General features: G+C 39.9%; 1 protein-coding gene across 21 annotated transcripts in view; it reads right to left on the reverse strand.

Moving 5' to 3' along the window:
• Magi1 (membrane associated guanylate kinase, WW and PDZ domain containing 1) overlaps nt 1–23,013 on the reverse strand; it is a 601,293-nt gene that overhangs the window by 283,467 nt on the left and 294,813 nt on the right. The window lies entirely within an intron of this gene.

Below are 23,013 nucleotides of genomic sequence, written 5' to 3' on the forward strand. Positions count from 1 at the left end.
AAGGCATATAAAATTCACAACCTGGCACTAATAAGTGTTAACTCTTTTACTACTTGTTTTTGTCTTTTGAGACAGGGTCTCACTGTGTGTAGCCCAAGATGGCCTCAAACTCATGGTCCTCCTACCCCAGCCTCCTATGTGTGCCACCACACCCAACTTTAATTTACTATTCTTATTACTGTCATCAAGAAAAAAAAATCCAGAGCAATTACTAAGCTCTACTCATAATTTCAGGAGAGAAGCTGAAAGAAAACAACCTAAAAAGTGAATGGAAGTAAAAGAAAAATAGTCAGAAGACTGGATGTGCTCTGCTACCCTTCTGTCTCCCAATTAACAAGGAAGATCTATTCAGTCCATGGAAAAGCCAAACTGTTTACATCTGACATTGAAGTGAGCAGCCTGGCCTAGTTTTATACAAAAAGTACTCATCTAAATTAGGACTCAGCAAACTTTCCTGTAAAATGCCAGACAGTAATTAATTTAGGCTTTGTGGACCATACGGTTTCTGTAGCAACTACTGGATTCTACCATTTAGCATGAAAGCTCCTGAGGACAGTAAGTGGCTGAATGGGCATGCCTGTGTTCCAATAAAAACACATGCCTGTGTTCCAGTAAGACTTGTGAAACTGGTAGAGTTTACCAATGGCTGGTCTAAAGAGAAGACCAAGAGGTCAGTATAGTAGACATGTTAGTTTGCTTGTACTTCCTAATAATGTCTCTTTTTACAGTACGAATGTCAGGGGTCAACACATATGCACACTCACGCACAAAGTAAAGTGAAGTGATTACTGCCATCAAGGAAATAGCATACCCATCATCTCACATAGTTTAATCTTTGTTATCTACTCTCTCAGCAAATTTCCAGTGTATATTGCAATACAGTTTTGCACCACGTTAATGGTGTTTGTCAATAACAGACATCATATGCTACGGTGGCCCCCTAAGATTGTATCAACTCGTGCCATTGCAGCTGTCTTAGTTTGTATAAATACACTCTGATGTTCATGCAATGATGAAATTGCCTGACAACGGATTTCTGAGAATGGAGCCTGGTTGTTAAGCAATGCCTACATGTATTAACTTAGCATCCTCACCATACATTAGCTCTCTAGTCCTATTTATCCTACGTAACTACAACTTGGTATCCTTTGACTTACACCTCTCCATTCCCCACACCCCTGCTTCTAAGACCTACCACGAACTGGAAGGTAAGTTTTTGTTGCTTGCTTTCCTAAACAGTGGTACTGTCCCATTTTTGAGATCCCACCTTCAGTTGCAATGCAGGGATGAAGGTGTGAGGAGGAGATGGTAGGAAGAGGTGGGTGCTGGGCAGAACAACTTGTCTGTTCTAAAAGAGAAACATCTATTTGTGCTTAGCATGCTAGCTGCTCAACGAATATGATTTGCTTCTTTAAAAAGAGGCAAAAGGTGACAGTGAAATTGAAAAGGAGATAAAAGTATGAATCTCAGATACCAAAAGGTCAACATCTGTGAAATCTGGGAACGAGGAATCCAAATGCTAGTCATCTGTGCAACTGAGTTACCACTTTTATGGTCCTGGGGTGAAGGGCCAGGATTTTAAATATCCATGCTGCAAAGCCTGAGCTTTGCAGAAAATACTCAGCCCCGCCACTGGAGTGCAAAAGCAGCCCAAGCCAATACATGAAATGACAGTCAGGGCTGCATGCCGATAAAATTTCATTTACAAAAACAGCCAAGCAACTGGGTTTGGTCTACGGGCTGCAGGGTGCCAACCCCTGTTGTAAATGGCAGCCATGCTGATGTGCACTATCAAATTCTCTCAACGCTTCTCTTTGTTTTAAAGTTTTCATAATACAATATTGGAAACAACATGCCTATGAATTATCCAAAGGTCTTAACTATTATGCAAAAATTTAAATATTAAAAGCTTATAAATTGTAAAAGCAAATACTGATACTGCTACAGATATTTACACATCCACAAGAGACATCACAGCAGTGGCCAACTGCCATAAAAATTCCAAACTCTCATCTCACTTTCTGTACTGGCTTCCCAGTGGACTCGTAGTTTGGAGGTGGCCGCAGTCCATGGACAACACTTTGAACACAGCTTATCCATTTTTCCCTGTGTGTTTGAAATATGGTACAATTAACATTTTAAAAAAATAATAAAATCAAGTGGTAGGGCATATGCAAGGCCCTGGGTTTAATCCACAGCACCAAAACCATAAAAAAGAACCAGAGGAAAGGACAGAAGTCAAAGACTGAATCCTAAGACACAGAAGTCACTAAGCCAATCTACATAAATACCAAAGCAAAGAGCAAAGTGTAGTTGCAGATTCCTTCATCCAGGAGGTTTCTACTGACAGCCCACTGGGTCTCCCTTCCCAAGCCAGGGATTGGGACAGAGAGCAAGTTACCTGCCTTCAGGGAGCTTTCTGTTAGTTCAGGGTTTTCCACCCTTACCGCTACTGACATTTGGGGCTGGATAATTCTCAGCTATGGCGGGCTAACCTGTGAATTCCAGGAGTTTTACCAGCATCTCTGGTCTCTACCCACTGCATACCAGAAGCACCTCCAAAAAATGTCTCTAGACATTACCAAATGGCTCCTAAGGACCCAAATCACCCCGGTCATGAACCATTGGCATGAGCAGAAGAATGATAAAGTATTGTTCACGAGGACTATAATACATTACAGAGTGTGGATGAGGCTTTAACTCCAAGATGTTAAATCCTCGTGGAGAAACAGTGTCTAAAACTGTACATCCTAAGTGATAGGTGTGGTCATGAGGAGAAGGATGAGCTCCATTTATGCTGCTCCACGACACTGCAAGTGCTCCCAACTACACTGGGCTCCAGAGCGGACCAAATTCTGTCATGTATGACATTTCATGGAATGCTCACAACAGAGCTGCCATTAGAGTGTGCGCTGAATGAAAAAGAAAACAAAACACCCAGACAAGTTAAGCCAGTTGTGTAAGGCAGGCCAGGTAGACAGGGCACACAAGTTTTCTGTCTCCAAAAGTCTTCTATCATTTGTATCACCAATAACAACAACAGCTAATGACATTTATCCAGTCAATGTATATGTGTAAATGATGGTTCTAAGATTACAATCTAACTAATGCTCATAACAGTCCTCTGCGGCAGCTTTTGAGATGGCCTCATTTCACAAATGAGAAAACTGAGGTGAAGAGAAATTCAACAACATACCTAAAACTGCATCACTCTTAACTGGTAGATGTGGGGAGGGGACATTTCAACTATCGTGTAACAATGGTTACTCAATCTAGCATCACAAGAAGAAATGGAGCCAATCAATCCTCATTATTAGTGGATTCCATAACTGTGAATCTGCCTACCCACTAAACTCTATTTTTAATCTCAAATCAATACTCATAACACTTTCAAGGTCCTTTATGGACATGTGCAGAGCTGTGAGTGATTTCACTCACCCAGTGTGTGTGTGTTCCCAGCTGAGATCAAACAAGAGGATGCCCTGCCTTCTTGTTTCAGCTCTCATACTAAAAGCTAGTTAGCTTTCCACTAACTAGTTAGTGCCATGTTTTCACATTTTGTGTTTTTGTTGGTGATTTTTGTCTGAAATAACCCTAAAGGATAATGCTAAAAAGTTGTATGATGCTTCTAAGGCAAGAAGGCTGTGATGTACCTTACAGAGAAAGCATAGGTTTCAGGCAGGAGTTATAGGGCTGACTGTGATGTGAGTGTTGTTAACAAGTCAACAACAAGGTGTGTCCAAAAGATAAATTCTCTGCTCTAAGGCCATGGCCCAAGTTGCTACAGCATCTATAATGCATGGTAACGGTATGCATGAGATAGAAAATGGGCTAAAATTGGGGCTTTGTGAGATAATGACCAATAAGTAAGCATTATTGTTGAGAGGTTAAAAGTCAAAGAAACTGAAAGTCATGTTACCAGTGCCAGGAAAATGCCAAACCATTTCCAGCAGCTTCTTACTATATAAAATACTGCATGTATGTTTTAGAAGAAATACATATTAAGCTGTATGGGGTGGGACATGTCTATAATAGTAGTATTAGGGAGGGTGATTGTGAGTTCAAGGCCAGCCTCGGCTACATAGCAAGTTTTAAGTCAGTCCTGAGCTAGAGTGAGATCCTGCTGGGGAAGAGGAAAAGGAAGCGAAGAGGGGAAGAAAAAGAACAGGGAAGGAGAAGGGAAAGGGAAGAAAAAAAGAGAAAGGAAAGTGGGTAAGGGGAGGGAAAAAAGGAAATGAAAAGGAAAGGAGAAAGAAAGGAAGGGAAGAAAAAGAAGGGAAAACATTAAAGTGTCTTTAAACACAAACACAAAAATGACACGAAATGTGCCGAGAGGTTCTGGAACCAGTCCTATGCTTCCCTTAAGGGCAATGGCTCATTGTTTGCTAATTCAGTGTTCACAGTGACTATATTGAGCAACGCTACCTTGAATAACCCAAAAAGACTATACCTAGACTTCTCTAAGAAAAATTCACATTTCTGGGCTCCAGCTCAATATTCCTGAATTAAAATTTTCAGCAGAAGAGTCCAGAAATCTTAATGTTTGAAAATCTCCTCATTCATTAACCTGTGTTTATGAATTACTGTGATATGTCATGCTCTCAATCAAAACTAACTAAATTGTAAAAAAAGACCTGTTCTTCCTAACCTAGATTTGATTTGCACGCCACAGAGATTGCCCTACAGGTATATAGAGTTCATGCTCTGAAACTGGCCTGACTTTGCTTCTAGGAAATATTTTCTTAAACCATAAAAAAAGGGAAAATGCAAACACCTTACTTATGGTCATGAAAAAGGAGCCCAACCCCAAATACTAACCAGCAGTGCACCTGCTGAGGCCCAAGCCTTTCTCAGTGCTAAGCAGGAACACATTGACTTCTGCAGATCAATACCCAGCAGGGGTTTGCCAATGGCTCCCTGATGCTCTCAACAAATTTCCTACCTCTTTCAAACTTCCTATTTGTGTGCATGTGTTCACCATGTACTGCTTTATTAGTAACCAGAACAATGTACAAAATGTATTAAAAGATAACCAGAGGTACTGACACAGTGACTGTAAATGGTGACTAGAAGAACAAGGACTGACTCCTGCTTAGGGTGGATTTGGGTATCATCTCCAAATGTCCAACAGCTTTTCTTTCCAGTACAAAATTCCCCAGATGCTATTTCACTGAACACACATGACAGGAAATACTAAGAGAAGAAAGAATTCAGTGGAAGGTAATTTTGGAGAATGCTAGATGTGGTAAAACTTTGTAGACAGTCATACAATGCAGTCAAAGATCTGACAAGCCCTGAAGAGCAGATAGAAATGAAATATGTCTACAAAATTCTTCAAGGAGCAGTTCCCAGAATTCCTTTCTTTTAAACACCAGCAAACTCCAGGGAACAACGGTGAGAAATGCTATTTTAGTCTTGGTGGCACAGGCCACAGAGAAAAATGTAACAAACCATAACTCCGTGTCTTTTCAACAATGTGATGGATCCTCCATGACTCCTCACCCTCGACACCTCATTGTAAGGATTCTTCACACATTTACCATGTAGACAGCCTTGGACCCTTTCAGAAATTCAATAGCAGGTACCATTCCCTGAATGGCCACAGTCAAGGGTGACCATTAAGAGGAGACAAGAACCGGGCTTCACTACCCATTTTTCATGCCAATCTCCATCCCAAACAAGATGGCCTGACTCACAAAATGCGTCTTAGATATATATAGTTATCCCGCTGGGGGAGGAGAACATGAAAAAAGAATGTTTTTATGTAAGAAAAATGGCAGTGTCCTGTTTGTTCCCAGTGAGTTGAAATGACATCCTTTTGTTTAGAATGGGAACACACGGGAAACGTCTTCAAATTAAGACGTGCACAGTTTTAAAGGCATTTGCCTAAATTTTTGGTGACATTAGGAGGGTTCCTGTGAAGAAGGAAGCAATGGGCTGAGCCTTGAGGAAAAAGTCACAAATGGACAAGTGAGACTGGAGGAGGAGCACATATGTGACAAAGGACAAGGATGGGAGGGGAAAGCTTTCACTAGCATGAATAAATGCAATGCTAGAAGAGTCTGGTTCCTCAGAATTCCATGGTGGCTGACTCCTGTGAGAAAAGCAGCCAGGAGGCAAATCTTAATTAAGCTTTCTGAGGACACTGGAGACGCGTGCATGAGAAGCGTGCAGTATGCTTGGCACAGGCTGGGGAAGGAAGGACACAGGTGGGAGAAGATGGAGAGCCAGGAGGAAGGCATGCCTTCCAAGGAATCATCTGGACTCTTAACGAAGGGACCAATTTTTTAACACCCCCACCTGCAGCTGTGAATGGGACAGGGCAAGTGATCTTAATCACTTAGTTATGACTTAGAATGTGCTCCCCCTGTGAATTTTTTTTAAACTTAAGGAAATTTTAAATAAGTACCACGAGCTCTTTTTCTGAGAGGTAACAGCATAGTATCAAGGTGCAAAACATGATCTCTGAACCCAGGCTGCTTGGGTCTCCACCCCAGCTCTGTCCCTTACAAGTCACATGACCTTGGGCTAGCTTCTTAAACTCTCTGTGCCTCACTTTCCTCATTTCAAAAGAGTTGGCATGAGGTTTAAAAAAACTAATACACTGAAAGCAGTTAGTATAGTAGCTGGCACACAGTGTGACTGAATAGTTGGTACTACAGCAAGCTGACCTGCTACCATTTCTTTTCAACTTCATGTTTGTGCCATCACTCCTCCCCTGCCACAGCAGCTGCTAAAACATTTACAAGCCTACCACACATGTAATCCATATACATGTATGTGTGACATACACAGATATATGTACATACATAGGTGCTTATCGTTATCATCGAGACTTTTTATTGACAATACCAGAATTTGAACTCAAGGCCTTGCACTTGCCAAGCAGGTACTCTATCACTTGAGCCACACTCCCAGCACTCAGAATTTTTTTTTTTTTTTGAACAGTGACTCAAGCAGAGACTGGTTCATTTGAATTCTTAGCTTTTCTGAGGTTACATGAAAATTAATAGGTTGCCCCCAAATCCTCAACTCAACAAATAAGGATTCTCCTCAAGTTATAATAGGATTATGCACCAATAACTCATCCAGAGTTAAAAACACTGTACCTTAAAAATGCATTCAGTTCACCTAACCTACTAAGCACTACAGCTCAGCATAACCTGCCCTAAATGTGCTCAAACACATTAGCCTACAGCAAGCTCATCTAACATGAAGTCTATTTTATAATAAAGTATTGAACAGCTCATGTAATTTATTGAATAATGTACTAAAGGCAAAAAAGAAAGAGTTGTTGTACGGATATACTTTCAAACCAACATAAAGTTGAAAAATTGCAAGTCAAACCATCCTAAGTTGGTGTCCATCTATATTTATGGAGTGCTATCAATCTGTCTTGCTCAGATCTCGTCATTATGGGGTACAAAAGTAGTATAACAAAGGTCTTTACCTGTGAGGAGTTGCAATCTAGCTATGGTTATTTGCAAAGATAATGCCAAAAATAAGAATGAAACTGACTCCCATGCCCCTGCTCCATCAGCCCTCCCTCACCCTTTCAGGGATTAAAGGAAGAACAGACATGAATCTAGCACCAAGTACTAGGGGAGCACTGCTTTCTCTGGAATCACATTCACCACTGCTGGAACTTATTGGTCATTACTCTGTCCCCAGGGAACCTCGGCTGTCTCCACAGCAATGTGGATAAATACAGCCCTTGCCCCGAGGCTATGCAGATTCACTATGTCAATCCTGGTAAGTATATACAGAAAAACACACAAGCACATGCACAACACAGGCACACATGCAACACAACCACATTCCCCAACTAAGAGTCCTGCACTGTAACGACAGCTAATCACAACACCTAATACTTATTGAAAACATGTTCTTTTAAACACTGTACATTACTCACTACCTCAATGCCACCAGGTAGCATCAATATGGAAAATGGAGCTTCACAAACTTGATCCACTTGCCTGGGGTCACTGAGCTTCTAAGAGTGGACATTGGACCCAGGATCTGGCAGGGGCTAGAGCTGTGCTACTAATCACTGTAAAGTGCTGTTTCCCAACCATGGCACTACTGTCGCTGTGGCAGAGGAATTAACTCATTGCTGAGCACTGCCATGCTTGGAGGCATCTTTAGAGTGTCACTGACTTCTACTCGCTACATACCAGGAGAAGTCTCCATTGCTGACAACTACAAATGTCTCCAGTAAGAGCCAAACTCACCCAAATGAGCTGGCCAAATGTCCCCTGCAACTCAAACTACTCCCCGTTAAGAGTCACTGCTGTGCATCAAGAGAAATAGAGTACAGGAATTCCTAAGCCTGGCTCTGCATCTGAAAAGCCTGGGGCATCTCTTTTAAAATAAGATTTAAAATGTAGATACCAGCCCTCCCACTGACTCCGAGAATCCAAAGATCCAGACAAAACTATTAGACTAGTCATCACCTACCAATTAATGATATCATCTTTGTAACTCACAGGCTCTGCGTGGCTCCAATCTCTTATGCAGCAATGGAGTGGCAGAGCTAAACTGTGCTTAAGACTCTCCCACAGGGCCAGGCACAGTGGCTCACACCTGTAATCCAGCTACTCTAGAGACAGAGATTGGGAGATCATGGTCAATGTCAGCCAGGCAAAACATTAGTGAGATCCTATCTCAACAAACAAGTCAAGTAGTGGCACACAACTGCAGTTCCAGCTACTTGGAAGGTTGGAGAATTGCAATCTTAAGCTGGTCCTGGGTAAAATCGAGACCTAATTTGAAAATAAACTAAAGCCTCCCCACCCCCCACCCCCAAAAAAAGGCTGGGAGTGTTGCTAGAGTACTTGTCTAGCAAACACAGACCCTGAGTTCAAACCCCAGAACCAAAAAATAAAAAATAAAAAAAATAAAAATCCCACAGCTCACAACCCAGTCTATAAAATGCCCTGGATCCCACTGATTCACTTGTGGCCAGGCTGCCATGCACCTGCACACAGTGGGTCCAAACACCCAAAGGAAAAAGCGTTTGGATAACTCCAATCTCCGTGTAACTATGAGAATACCTGGTCAAAGAGAAAATCCTTGATGAAAATACAATCTGTGTGTTCCAGACCCAACACCTGGCAGAGCCCTTGCTAGAAAGACTTCCACTTCCCTTTGAAAGGAGGTAAAAATCTCCTCCCAAATTAGAGATTTATTTTTCCTGTGATGCAATGTGGCTGTCACATCCCTCAGTGGGGAAAACAAATACCCTAAAAACCCGTATCTCCATACACTAGATTCACTGGAAAACTGTGACTCAAAGTGACACTGAGGCAGATGTCCACACTTCCAGATTCACACAATGCTTTTGGGTCATTTAGAGTGAAGTGAATAAGAAAAAAGTGGGGAATCACTCCACTGTAGATGTGTAGGCTTTACTGTGAGAATCCCAGATCCAATCCCCAAGCCAACAAAAATTCATCCTATGACAAGAAAGTACTTCAGAGAATGAGCATCTGTTGCATCTGTACACACTGGTGAAGCCCAAAACGAGCACAGTGCGGGCACCCAGTGCCACTCACTTAAACAGACACTATTTCTGTTTGCTTTTACCAATTAGTGAATAATATGCAGGCTACATTAGCTGAGGTCACAATTGCTTTATAAGCTGACATGTAGAAAGAGAATAAAAGTGATTATATCTGAAGTATCTGGGTTGTGGAAGTAAGCCTAAGAACAAGAAGTAGGTGAAAGACCTAGAAGAATAAAGGTTGAACAGGTGCCTATCTGGGTTGGAGAAGGAGGAGATTTCTTGTATTATGAGACCACGATACAATGGAATTGTGTTTTATCAACTAATTAAGAGAAGATCAGATACCACTAAAACAATTTGGTAGAAACTGATCTGAGAGGAAACAGATTTGTAGCTCTAACTCAAATCTATTCCTTTGAATTCTGTATTACTTTTTAAAATTTATTTTTATTATCATGTTTTTGTTGTGAATTCTGCACTGCTGGTACACTGGAGGGTGGGCCCCAACCAGCATTAATGTGTGAATGAAATTACTCAAATTTTCTTGATGGCTAGGGACTTAATCTTAAATGATACACCAACAGACCAAATATGGTAAACTGCCTTCTTCTATCCCAGTCTCTCAATTTGTGTGTTAGGTTCTGAAAAGGTGAGTATTTAAAAATACTTGTTTTCCAGCCAAAAGAGGCATCATACAAACAACCACTAGTGCCATCTGGTGGTGGCAGGCAGAATTGCTGTACTTTTGCTTGGACTTACAGGATTCTTTGTTGGCAAGATTCAGATTCCTGGGTTGAAGATTGCACGTGCAAGGGTACTTTACACTACTGTAAGTGGGGTAGTACAGAAGTTCTTACACATCCCTCCCAGAACTGAACCTTCCCTTTATTAGACATTGAATGAATTCCTTACAATGACTTGGAAGGAAAACCTAAAGTAACTGCCTCAAATACTCAATTTCCTGATGTTTCCTATTTTATCTAAAAATTTCATAGGAATATCATGCTATACACAGTGTAATTCATGTCTGTTTCGATGTACAAAATATTTTTAATTATTTATAGCTGGGTATGGTGGTCCATACCTGTAATCCTAGTTACTCGGGAGGCAAAAGTAGAAGGGTTGCCTTGCCATTCAAGTTTGGCCAGGGCAAAAGCACAGGACCCTATCATAAACTAAGGCAAAAAGGGATGGTAGAGCACTTACCTAGCAAGTGCAAGGCCTTGAGTAGTTCAAACTCTAGTACTCTGTGTGTGTGTGTGTGTGTGTGTGTGTGTGTGTGTGTGTGTCAATAGCTTTAACTTTTATCACTAAATACTCAGGTTGAACACAATGTATTTACATGTACCCTGGATTCATGAAACTCTAGCACTTACAACCTTCAGATTATCTTGCTTAAATTTGAAAACAGGTAGGAACGCAGCTCAACTCTGCCACAGGCTGCTCCATGCCCACGATGACCCTCAGTTTGTGATCCATGGCAGAGATCTCTAAGGGTGCTTCTCTCTGAAATGACACCAATTTTCAGACATAGCCCCCCTCCTCTGTCTACTGTGGAGCCTCATCTGCATAATCTTATACAACATGGGCACGGGAAATGTAATAATCCTATTATTTCCTCTTGTATGACTAATTTTCTAATTTAAAAAATATTACAGACAGTTCCTATCTTATCTATGTTCACAGAAGATGATGTATTCAAACCAGCAAAAACAAAACAAAAAAATGGTATTTCTCCCTCGTTCTTTCCATCACATAAGCAAAATGGGGAAATGTCTTCCAGGTAGGGTCCTTCATATATAAACATACATAATCAATCAACAGGGTCAGGCCTAGCATTCCAGGATGGAACAGAAGGTGACACTACAGACACAGACATAAGCAATGGCCATATGAGAAGCTCTAAAAAATGATGTTAAGTAGCTTAAAAGTAGCCTGTGGATTTTGCACACTCTGACAAGGCCAACAAGGTAAGGCATGAGCACAGAGAGGCTGACCTCCACCTGATCAGCAAGAGGCCTTTGGGTAGAATTCTTGCAAGGCCTCCAGTGTATTTTCAAGACCTAATCAGTCATTTCATTTCACCCGATGATCACAGATGTCCTTAAATCCAGGAAGTACCTATGAAAAGTCCAAATTTGGGAACTAGATTTTTAGGACAGGGGCTGAGGTGTTACAGTCTATGCATCACAAGAACAAGTCCTTCTTTGGATTTTTCCTGACACAATTTACCTTTCTCTAGTTTCTAGCAACAGCTACTTCCAAGGCTGTCTGCTCCCAGACAGGTTTCAACACTGCCTTTTCTCTAGTCATCACTCAGAGGAAAAAAGGAAAAGATTCCAGTGTGCTCTTTGCCTTCTCAATATTCGCCTTCTTGCCCTGTTCTCTGGCCTGATGGCTGTCCACTACTCGGTCTACTGTATAATTCAGAACCTAGTGTACCTCCATCACATCAGTAGTCTAAATCTGTACTACAGTATTGGCTTCAAGTGGCTGAGCAACTGCTAATCAAATATAAAAAATGAGGATTAATCTAATCACTGCAGCCTGACAAATGCATGCAGTGTTAATAAATAAACTTCAAACTTCCTGCACACACTGGGAAATGTGCTCTTACTATGCTTTCACTCTTGGTGCCTAACAGACGAGAGCATTGAATTGATATTCTAGGGCCATCCTACCTAAGCACTCAAGCAGCAGCTGGCTCATAAGATAAAAGGATCAGAAATTAGAAGGGGAGAACATTCTGACCTGATACACCCTCATCTCCCCACCAAACTTGCTGTCAGTCTCAGTTACAATCTGTGCGTATTTAGATTCACAAGGCCAAATGAAAATGAAATTACAAAGTTTGTTTCCATGTGTTTACATGTGGGAGGATGGATGAAAAGCTCCCGTTTCAAGTATAATGTGAAGCCCATGGCCGCTAGACTTCAAGGGAGGAGAAGACACTGGGTGAAAAAAATCAGTTTGGAAAGTAGCAGTCACCAATCTCAAAGTAATTTCTACCAAAGTATAAACAGAAAATTTAAAATGGGGAGGCCAAGAAATAAAACTTGCAAGTTTTATTAAAAGTACATCATAGAACACTTAATAGGGAGTTCATGAAAAATACACAGAACAAAAACTCAAATGAACTCACACACAGAATCAGACTACAATGAATTCAGGAGAATACCGAAAATGAAAATAAGTAAAACATAAACCCACCATGGACCAAGTTGGGCTTAATCCAAAAATACAAGATAAGTCTAAGAGAAAGATGAATGAGCTAGCTCATTATAGGGACATAGCCTCATACATATCCGGCCTGCTGGTTTCTACTACATAAGCAAAGTAAGACAATATGCCAAACCCGAGAACAACTGCCTTTGATAAAAGCTGGCTCTCTAACACAAGCCAATCACTTCATACAGGTTCAACCAGAGAAACAACGTTTTGTTCCAACACCAGAGAAAAATTTGGCTCTTGATAAGAAATGCTGGGATAATTTAATGGATTTTCAAAGGTAATTATGGCAGGACTCAATATTTGCCTGGTATGATGGCTTTAAACTTTAATGCTCTCTACAAGTCAGCAGCTGAGAAGAGAAAAACCACATGGTTATCTCAGCAGAGTGTGTACCATATTTAATGGTAACATTTGCAAACACCCAGACACTGATCTATGTGACAATTTTAAAATTATGACATAGATCTATAATGAGAAATTCTATGTATCTATTATAAGGAAATGAGATGTATGTACTCACACTCAATAATGATAAGAAAAGATGCCAACTGATAATAGACTCTAAAATCACATTTTTATAACGACCATGATGTGTACACATGAATGTCTCCGTATTTAAAGTAAAAAGTCATGAAAAGATAGCCATCAAACTACTGACCATGGGAAAGGGAAAAGAAAATGGAACAAGAACTTTTACTTTTAACTTTATAAATTTCTGAAATCTCACATTTTCTTTGAACAAATGAAAACTGGGTCTTGGTAGCTGTGGGAGATTAATCCCATACCCCATTCAGATACCAAAATCCATGGATGCTTAACTTACACACAACGGTGTAGCATTTGCACAGAACCTGTGCATAGCTTCCTTAAGTCACATTTAGGTTACTTGTAAAATACTTAATTCCCACACATCACCTCCTTTGTGTGAATTAAAGTCATAGTGTACAGCAAATACAAGTTTTGCTTTTTGGAACTTTCTAGAATTTTTGGTTCCCTGAATATTTTTGATTGGCAGTTATCTGGATCTACAAATGAGGAATCCACGGATATGGTGAGCGAGTGTACTTCTTTTGTAACTTAAAAATAAATGAAATAAATCTGAAAGATAAAGGGGGAAAGGTTTGAATTAACAACACAGAACTGAGCTAAACCAGAGAGGTCACGTGAAAAAGGCTGTGTCCACCCCATCCATTAAAGTAGATGCTTCTTTTTATGAAGACCCCAGGAAGGAGACAGCAGAGTTCCTGGGCACAGTTCAATTGACTGTTTAACAACCTGAGCAGTGAAAAACTTCTTCCTTTTGTCTCCCCCATCTCATTCTCGGCTCAGAGCTCAATCCTTTTGTTCTTTCCTCAAGAGCTACAGAAAACAGATGGTCACACCATCCTTTGAATTTGTCAATGACTCACACAAAACCAACAGTGTTTTTCTGGAGGGACAATATTGTGTTCAACAATACGGAATGACATATCCCAGTGTGTGTCACATACACACACACAGTCCCCAGACTTCCTTACCAATGAGACTGCCAAAGGGATTTGAACAGATGTGTTCCATTTAAGTCAGCAAGTATTAATGCAATGTTTTCATGTACATGGTATAGCTGTGGAGGCCCTCTGAATTTGTTTACAGTGAGGAGGGAGGTATGTGATAAGGAAGAGATACACAATTTATGGCTGTTTAGATTACAGATTAGAGCATTTACAGATTAGTATTTTAGAAGCACTAACATCTTTGGAGTTAAGACTAGGGTTAAAAAGGGTAAGGAAAACTTTTATGGCATTTTAACTTTATTACTTTCAATTTGATTTTGTAATTTTTGTTTACTTTGTTTTTATGTATCAGTATTTTGATATTTACTGTCACGCCAGGGGCACACAGCAAGGTAGACCAGGACAATTAAGAACGGGTTTCTGTGGTCACTGAGGCATCCCGTAAAGAATGCTGGGCTAAGGCGCAGGGAGACCTGACCTGGCTCCTTGGTACAGTTTGTCCCTCTCAGTAACAAGAGATCTTCAAGTGAATGACAGACCTGGATTTGGGCAGGTGACATGGAAGGCTCAAATCTGACCCAGCCTTGCCATTTAGGAGAGAAAGTGACCACTCTGCAGCCTCTTCACTCCCCACACCTCTTGGCTTTATGAGGTTGGTATGAAAGTTTGGTGACAACTCCCCTAAATGTCTCTTACTCTTTTATATCCACAACAAAGGCAAAACTCTTCACGTGCCAAGTAAGCCAACCCTGCTCAATTCAGATCCACAAAGGAACACACTGGATGCAGACATCAGGACACTTGCCATACAGAAGGGCAAAAACTCTATACCATATTAATCATGGGTGACTTGTGCATAATTCCTTTCTATTAAAAATTAGCTACTTGTACTGCCAAGTGATAGCATTTTTGCATTTTTCTCAAGTATCCACTTTGCAAACAAAGAAATTAAATCAAACTTATTACAGAGTAAGGAAGAGGCATAAAAGGATTAAGTAAAGACCCAACGGGATGTACACACATGTGAATAAATGAACAACAACAACAACAAAAAGCCCACAAGCTTTAACCAAAAAAAAAAGACCCAATGGAAGATGTCCCTAGACAGGGGGAACAGATGGTGGCAGAGAATAGGAACTCAGTACTTCCTTGGGTCCACTCTATGCTCTTGTACTTCAGGAAGACTTGCAGAAGCACATTTGCATTTGGTTATTTGGTTATAGTGACACTAACCACAGCTTGCCTTATTAAATATAGGAACCCCAGAGCCATCATTTTCTTCCCCTCTTCAGTCATGTTCTTTTAAAATTTTGTCAGCCTGTGCGCTCACACTCCTCGAACAAGAAAACTGTCAGCTGATTTAAAATCTCTCTTATATAAGGAGATTCAACAGGCTCCTGAAAATCTGAAAAACTCTACACATATTTTCGTGTGAATTCTAAGAATCTCTTTAGTCATTTCAATTTGTACTTTTTACTTCAAAGATAGTTATTTTCAATCCTCATTGACACTCAAATGAATAATTAAGAGCCATCCAATCTTCAAACTTGAATAATGGGCCTAAATAGTGACAGAACCGTTTTTTATTTCAGTGTTCCACTCGTTCGGTTTTTTCCTCCTCAATCATGTTGTTTAATTTCTCATCAGCTAAGCATGTCTTTGGACTAACAAAGCAGTTTTCCCCTAGAGTGTGTCATCTCTGCAGTGAGGGTTTCCTGTCTACCTGCCTATATATCCTCTAGCCTAAAAACACGAATGAATACACTCAACTGTCACAAATATGCCTGATCCTCGCTGTGTTTGATATAGGAAGTGTGTACAGTAAGTTGGGTCCTAGAATCTAACATAATACTTAGTGATTACAACTGTCCCTCCATCTCTGTGGGACATAGTTCTGGAACCCACCCATGAACACAGAAATCGTGGATGCTCAAGTGCCTTATTAAAGCATTTTATATAATCTAGGCTCACCTGATTGTATATTTTAAGTCATTTCTCCATTTCTTAAAATACCTAATATAATGTGAATGCTATGTAAATTGTTATACTGTATTACTGAGGGACAATGACAAGAAAAAAATATAATGTGCTCAGTAGAACTGAACATTTTTTCTGAATATTTCTGATACATGGTTGGTATGGAGGGCCGTACCAACTTGAACCATTGTTTTCTTGGTACCCATGGTGGTATTTCTCTGGGGATTCTTTGATAACTCTCAAAATTCCTTTAATAGCAACCCCATAGCTGATTAAGGCCTCCCCTGGACCAGTCAGAAAAGCCACCAAGAAGAAGAGCAAACCCAGAGCATGTGACCTCACAGCCCACAGCTGAGTGACATCTACCATCCTGGTCAGCAGTTCTCAACCCTACTGCCTTCCCACAAGGGTGGGGACAATTTCCCAAGGAATTGGTAATAATCAAGTATTGTAACTTGTGAGTCATTTCCCCTGTTAGAATGAACTTAGGGCAAGGTCATTCAAAACATAAGGACACTCACCAGTTTGCATTTTAATAGAATATATCTTCTTTAGCAAATGCAAAATGGGTGAATGTAAAACTAAAATTCCAAGTGTCACACAAAGCACAGAGCTAGAAGCAACAGCACTTCCCCAAAGAAATTTTTAAAATACCACTTTAATAATTTAATTTTGCTTCTAAAATGATGTTTTTGACATGTTTAAATTGCTGGCATCACTACTTATCTGCTTAAAGAATAATGCAAAAAAACTCTATACCAAAAGGGACAACGATGTACCCCAGTCAGGCACTGCCACTGGTAATGTACCATCATGTCACACATTTCTTACAAGTAGAAGAATGACTTTGGGACTTTGGCCCCAGGGCTATTCACCAAAAGTAGGAGGTATATGTGCCTTTCAAGAAAATTCCCCCTTTCTCCTACCCTCACTCTACCCTCCAGAAAGAGGAGTACAGCTAAGGCTGACTGACCACAGTAAAGGAAGCTGTGGTGGTGGCCATGACTGAGTGGGGTTTTGTTGTGCTCATTAGAAATCATTAGTGTGTGGGCGAACAGAAGCGCCTATGTCTCTCTAATTTCCATGGGGCTTGTTTGGGCAGTGGCTGCTATAGGACAATACTCATCTTTTAGACTTCTCTTCTCTTGGACAAGTAGAAAAACAGCAGACAGAACTCTTACTTTGAAGCTAGAAAGACAAGTTCTTCCCTTAATCCCACAGCTTTTTCCCTTCTAAGAATGAAGGTAAGAAACCAGGGACAGCATCCCACTAAAAAATGCTTTGTACCTCATACTTTTCTTGTGTGTACTTTTTATTCTTCCATGAACTTAGGTAGCACAGGTCTGGCATCTCTCCTGGTTCCTATGCCCTACCCTATCCTCAACTTGGCAAAGACACACCAGTGGACATCAGCCTAAGTCAGCTGTCTTCCAAATATTAAGCCACAGTCTCCTGCTGTCATGCATTCCTTCTTTTTGATTTGTCTGAGCTCAGTATGATAAGATTACTATGACCATAGCATTTATCATTCTTGAGAGGGAAAAGAAATACCTTTAATAATATAGTACAGAAATAGTTATCCAAATAATTAAAATGGTTGGCAATGATTATGAAACAAGACATATATATATAATATATATGTAAATATAGATATATATACATACATACACATATACATTTGTCTGTGTGTTTGTGTGTGTGTATGTGTACTGTCTTTTGTAAACCAGGAAAATGTGCAAGCTGCCTCATAATGGGCTGGCAGGACTGGATATTTCAGTTTGAGCTTTGGGGAGGATGAAAGATTGGTTTGGCCTACTTTGGTGTTTAAGCCCTTCTGACAAAGGCATTCTCCACGAGTCCATAGATAGATCAGACTAGTGATCTAGACCTGCAGGGGGACTTAGAGTCAAAGCATCTCCGTTCTTGTACTTTGATTTATCATCTGTGCTTAAACGTCTCAGGGAGTTTGAAAACAACAGGCACTCCTTGGTCTACTGGTGGCTGAAACACCATTGTAGATACTTAAGGATACCCATTCTATTATTTATGGCATTAAGATAAAATTCTAAATCCCTTCTCCTGGATTTATTCCCTTTCTCTTCCAAAGTCTGGGTCACACTCACACACCAGAATCTGGCAAGATCTGTCCCAAACAAATGATTCTCTCATCTCCATTTTCTCAAGAGTCCCTGAAAAGTATCCAAGAGCCTATGTGACACTGAAGGATAATATCATTACAATTTCCTGCCATTATTTTAGAATGAGAGTTAAATCATTTTTACTCTAAATGAACCAAAACTTTTTTAACAAAGAAAACTCTTCTTATGTTTATGTATTCGACCAGGGCAGACATTATAATTTACACTATCATTCTACTGTCATGCTATTTGGAAACATTTTCCAAGGAAGACAACCCCTAAAAACTTTCTGTTTAAGTAAACACTAGCAGACCCTCTGCACTCATATTTATGTTCAGGTTCACTGAGACTCAAGGCAAAGTCATCCTGCTTTTGAGTAGAGACTGATATGTCGTGAGTAAGTAATTTCCACCTCTTCATTCTCATTCCCAACCATGTAGCTTCATCTGAACAAAAAGAGCTAAGAACTAGACACCCAAGTGAGGAGGTGATACAGAATCGGCTTAAGTTCACAGCAAGGTGACGATGAGTTTGGTGCATTAAAGTGGACATAAATAAAAGCACTCACATCCATAATTTAAAATTTTACAGTACTCTTTAAAAATCAACATGATTACCTGGGAAAGGAAAAAAATGTTCCTATTAAATAAAGATCTCTGGAGGGAAAACCAGAACATGAGCTCAGGATGAAAAATTAACATCACTGGTAGGCATGCACAACCAGAAAATGGGACCCTGTGACAGTAAGTAACCCTACAGCAGACCTGACAAAGGAGCATGAGGTGGAAAGAATCGTTCTACCCACTGTTAACACTCACTGTATTACTACAATAATGCAGATAGGGTGGAATGTCCCAGGGGTAAACAGACAGATCAACGGGAAAGAACACAGGAACTAGAAACAGACCCATAAAAAAAATATGCCCCACCAATTTTTGGCAATGGTACAAAGATTATTCATTGAAGAAAGGTAATCTTTCAACCAATATTTCTAGAGCAATTGGATATCGAAAAAATAAATGTTGACTTTTAGGAAAAATCGTTTGGATATAGGGCAAGAAAAAGAGTTATTGTGTATGACACCACTGCATGATCCACTGAAGGAAAAATGGACAATGTGAAGCTAATCAAAACTTACAACTTTTATCACTTGAAAGCCAATGTGAACAGATTAAAAGGACAAGCTAACAGAGTTAAGAGGATTTTTAGGGCAATGAAAATAATGGATGACACCATAATAGAGGGTACGTGTCATGAAACATTTATCTAAAGCCATAGAATGTGCGTCACCAAGAGAGAACCCTCATGTAAACTGTGGTCTTTAGATGATAATGATGTGACAATGTAGGTTCATCAGTCTTAACAAATGGAGCCCTAGGAAATGTTGTTAAATGGGGTGGATATGCGTGTGTGCAGCGGGAAGAATATGTGAAATCTCTGCATCTTTCCATTTTGCTGGGAACCCACACTTCTTTAAAAATATATGGTTTAAAGTTTTTTCTTAAAAAAGGCAAACTAAGGCTGCACATGGTGGCACACATCTGTGGTGCCAGCTACTGTGGTTAGAGGCCAGTCTCAAGTAAAAGTGCAAAACCCTATTTGAAAAACACAGTGAAGCAAAAAAGGCTGGAGGAGCCCAAGTGGAAGAGCACTTGCTTAGCAAAGTGCAAAGCCCTGAATTTAAACCCTAGTCCTGGAGACAAAAAAAAAAGGTAACAACGAAGGAGAGCAGAGAGGAAAGAGCGGGGAGAAGGGGGAGGTAGGAGTGGAGGGAAAATCTGTACTATTCCTACATCAATGTTCAGTGTCCCTTATTTAAGAGGCTTGGGACCAGAAGTTTTTCAGATTCTGGAATACATGCATAGACATTATTGAATAATATCTATTTTCAGCCCTAGCTGAAAATTCAAAAATCAAAATGATCTGAAATCTGAAACTTTGGGGGTGTCACAGTCCTCAAAATTTTGGAATTTGGAGCATATGGATTCAGATTTTCAGATGAGGGACACTTAACCTCTACTGCAGGTGGGAATGTGCAATGGTACTGCCACTCTAGTAAAAGTCTGTGAATTTCTTACAAAATTAAACATTCAGGCAATGCATGTACTCTTGTATATTTGCCCCAGAAAAAGGAAACTTATATAAATGAATGTTACAGCAGCTTTATTTGTAATAGCTAAAATCTGGAATCCTTCAACAACCAAGATATCCTTTAACAGGTGAGTGGTAAAAGATGGTGTATACGTATGAGGACGTCTTACTCAGTAACGAAAATTTTATATTCCATCAATACAGAAGTTTGAAATGACAAAATTTTAGAAATTGAAGATATATTAGTAATTGTCAGAGGTTGGGGAAAGAAAGCAGGAAGGAGGTGGATGTGGCTATAAATGGATTCTTGTGGTGTTAGAGCTGCTCACTAGTGTGTGTGTGTGTGTGTGTGTCTGTGTGTGTGTGTGTGGTGTTGCTGTAGATAGTGTGTATATATGTGTGTTTGTGTTTGTGTCTATGTGTTTATGTGTGTGTGTCTGTGTGTGCTTATGTGTTTTGTGTGTGGTGTTGCTGTAGATACTGTGTGTGTGTTTGTGTCTATGTGTGTTTGTGTGTGTACGTGTTTGTGTGTGTTTGTGTCTGTGTTCTTGTGTGTTTTGTGTGTGTGTGTCGTGCTGCTGTAGATGGAACAAGCACTCCACCACTGAGCTAGAGTCCCAGCTCTGTCCAGTCTTTTGACTCCAATGGTAAAAATACACCAATCTGCAAAGGTTATAAAATTGCATAAAACTAAACCCACAGAGCCACCCAAATGAGTATAAATAAATCTTGGGAAATTTCAATCAGTTTGGGAGACTGTACCAATGGCAACATCTTGGCTCTAAGTATTTTACTACAGTTTTACAAAATGACTCCACTGGCAACACTGGCTAGTGTGGAAGGTTCTCACTATGTTATTTCATAAAACTGCATACCCATGCTTATTGCAGCACTACTCACAACAACCAAGCTATGAAACAGCTAAGATGCCCCACTACTGACGAATGGATTAAGAAATGTGGTATTTATACATAATGGAATTTTACTCAGCCATGAAGAAGAATGAAATCTTGTCATTCACAAGTAAATGGATGGAACTGGAGAACATCATCTTAAGTTAGCCAGGCTCAGAAGGCCAAAAATCATATGTTCTCCCTCACATGAGGACATTAGACCTAAAACAAATGCAGTAATATTATTAGATATGGGTCACGAGCTAAGTGGGGAACATATACAGGAGGAATAGAGAAAGGTAGAAAACCCAAAACTTGAAAGTGTTTGATGTGCCCACTGCAGAGGAGCTAATAACAGAAACCTTAAACTGACAGAGGTCACTATGGGAAGGTGACAAGGAAGTAGTGAAGAGGTCAGGTAGAGATAAACCAATTCGGGTTGTAATACACTTTTGCTTGGAAGCAATGCTAAGAATCTCTCTGTATAGCTATCCTTATCTCAACTAGCAAAAACGCTTTGTCTTTCTTATTATTGCTTATGTCTTCTCTTCAACAAAATTGGAGAAAAGGGCAGAACAGGTTCTGTCTGGAAGCAAGGGGGGAAAGGGGAGAGGGAGAGATGGCCCAAACAATGTATACATGTATGAATAAATGTATAAACAAATTTAAAAATGCATGAGAATCTACAATTATCTCAAAAATTTTCAATGGAAAAGTGTTTTTAAAAAGCTGGATATGGTGGCTCATGCCTGTAATGCCAGCTACTTGGGAGGCAGAGTTCAGGAGGATTGCAATTCGAAGCCAGTTCAGGCACAAATGTTAGCAAGACCCCATTTTAACCAATAGAAAAGCTTGGCACATGCCTGTCATCCCAGCTACACAGGAGGTGTAAACAGGAGGATGAGGTCCAGGCCTGCCAGGGCATCAACAAGAGACTCTATATGAAAAAACTAAACCCAAAGGGCTAGGAACATGGCTTAAGTGGTAGGGCACCTGGCTAGCAAGCTCAAAGCCCAGTATCTCCCACCCCCTGCATGAAAAAGTACCATTAAGACGCACACTTCATAATCTTTTCTGAATACCTGCATAAAATAACAGTGGAACTATTATCATTTTGTTAGAACGTAAGCATGGTCTTACATATTTTGCATTAAAAAAAGATTAGGAAGAAATTCTTCCTGACAGTTGTGATTTCTAGGTGGTGGGATTAAGCATGCCTTTGTTTGCTTTTTAATTCTCTTCTCAAATTTTAATCTATTTTTCAAACAGGCTACAGTGAGCATATTGTTTTTATATTCTAGTGTTATTAAAATTGCTTGATATCTAAAGAATGATGGAGGGAGTGAATTCAACTATGATATATTGTAAGAACTTTTGTAAATGTCACAATGTACCCCCAGCACAACAATAAGAAGAAAAAAATTAAAAGAAGAAAAAACCATATCATATATATTTCATATCAAGCACAGTGTCAAAGAATGCATGTAGTTTGTCTAGAGGCTAAATATTTTCAGTTATTAAACTATCTGAGGCAGTGACGTTGAATTTGGAAGTGTTGATCCCTTGAATAGAAATAAGTATCTTTTTTTGAATGCAGCTAGTAAAATTGACTCTGCATGTTGCTATATTCATTCACCAATTCCATCATTTTTATAATACTTTCAAAAGTCAAATTATAAGGTTCA

Source organism: Castor canadensis, chromosome 10 (genome assembly GCF_047511655.1).
Source record: "Castor canadensis chromosome 10, mCasCan1.hap1v2, whole genome shotgun sequence".
Taxonomy (NCBI): Eukaryota; Metazoa; Chordata; class Mammalia; order Rodentia; family Castoridae; genus Castor; species Castor canadensis.